General features: G+C 39.9%; 1 pseudogene; it reads right to left on the reverse strand.

Moving 5' to 3' along the window:
* Window positions 1–205: 205 nt before the first annotated feature.
* The window catches only part of LOC105525448, a 22,732-nt pseudogene continuing 20,993 nt past the window's right edge, over window positions 206–1,944 (reverse strand).

Below are 1,944 nucleotides of genomic sequence, written 5' to 3' on the forward strand. Positions count from 1 at the left end.
TGTGTCTCCCGGCACCTACGTACTCGTTCTTGTGGAGTATATATCCATGAGATTCCTGAACCATAGGGTATGAGTATCTTCCACTTTACCAAACTGTTTTCCAAACACTTGTACAAATACACTCCCATTAAAAGGATATAGAGTCTCGTAACAATTTTCTTACCTTAAAAGATAAGCAAAATATCTCCTATCCCTTGTTTTTCTTTTAAGATCTGAAGATTACTGTGCAAGGGACTATCAGGGTCAACCTTGAGAATTACAAAACAAAAAAAAATTCAAACAGAAAGATTATTATTATTATTATTATTATTTTTACTAAGTCAAAAATGAACCAATCTGAAAGCTAAAATAGAGCACCCAGGGTAAGTTCCAGAAAGAGGAGATCTTCAGCTGCTCTATATTCCCAGGAAGAATAGAGGCCACTATGGCTTCCAGCTCCTTTAGGATAAGTGTCCCAAAGAGATCATAGTAGCCTAAATCTAATCTAATAAGGGGGTTCAGAGTTTGTAGTCATTCTAAAGGAAAACAGTCACATGTATGTAATTTTCTCAAGAATTCAAAAAAAGTTTGCTATGCTTTCCTAAACTTGTATTATTAGCCAGTGTGTTTTAGGAGAAAAATTTGCCATGGACAGAACTGTCAAAAGTTTTTTTTTTTTTTTTTTTTTTGAGACGGAGTCTTGCTCTGTTGCCCAGGCTGGAGTCCAGTGGCACGATCTTGGCTCACTGCAAGCTCCACTTCCCAGGTTCACGCCATTCTCCCGCCTCAGCCTCTGGAGTAGCTGGGACTACAGGCGACCACCACCACGCTCGGCTAATTTCTTTTTTTTTGTATTTTTAGTAGAGACGGGGTTTCACCGTGTTAGCCAGGATGGTCTCGATCTCCTGACTTCGTGATCCGCCCACCTCGGCCTCCCAAAGTGCTGGGATTACAGGCTTGAACCACCGCACCTGGCCAAGAACTGTCAAAAGTTAAATCCCTAAAGAATCGGTATTTTGCTACAACTGTCCTATATATACATATCCAATATGTATCCCAACTCCCACTCCCCACTTTTTTTTGTTTTATGAGACAGGGTGTCTCACTCTGTCATCCAGGCTGGAATACAATGGTGCAATCACAGTTCATTGCAGCCTTGACTTCTCCTAGCTCAAAAGATCTTCCTGCCTCAGCCTCCCACCACTCCTCATAGCTGGGGCTACAGGTGTATTCTATCTATATATTTCAAAAGTAATAACATAACTACCTCCACAATAAGAGTTGATTATGTTGCTTTCAAACTTGGGGGAAAAAATCACAAAAATCAACTTGGCAATCATTCCCTGTATAATGAAATGTATTACTTTTATTTACTTATCAAGCCATATTGCTTGAGCTTTTTGCCAGAAGATAAAAATCATGTAAATGTTCACTCTATCAGGAAGATGACAAAAACAATTCCAATGGGCTTATAAAAACAATTTATTTAAATCCAAAAATAAGTAAACTCATCCTATCTTACCCCCTACATCTTTTGGAACTTGATTGCATTTGAGATTCACAAAATAAAGCTAATAAACATTTCCATTTCTGTCCAGTTTTAAGAAATGATATTTATAATCTGACAAAAGAAAAGAACAAAAGAACAATCAGAAGACCAGGGATTTAGAGATCCTTACCTGTCTTATAACTCTGCGATCTGTATATGTCCCTGAGCTCTTCCATAAGTCTATCTGAAGCTTGCACTGACCCAGACACTGCAGCCTGAAACACAAAAGCCACTGTTTTTTTTTTCTTTTTTGAGACGGAGTCTTGCTCTGTTGCCCAGGCTGGAGCACAGTGGCCGGATCTCAGCTCACTGCAAACTCCGCCTCCCAGGTTCACGCCATTCTCCTGCCTCAGCCTCCTGAGTAGCTGGGATTACAGGCACCCGCCACCTCACCCGGCTAGTTTTTTTTTTGTATA

This window comes from Colobus angolensis, unplaced genomic scaffold, assembly GCF_000951035.1.
Source record: "Colobus angolensis palliatus isolate OR3802 unplaced genomic scaffold, Cang.pa_1.0 Scaffold534, whole genome shotgun sequence".
Classification (NCBI taxonomy): Eukaryota; Metazoa; Chordata; class Mammalia; order Primates; family Cercopithecidae; genus Colobus; species Colobus angolensis.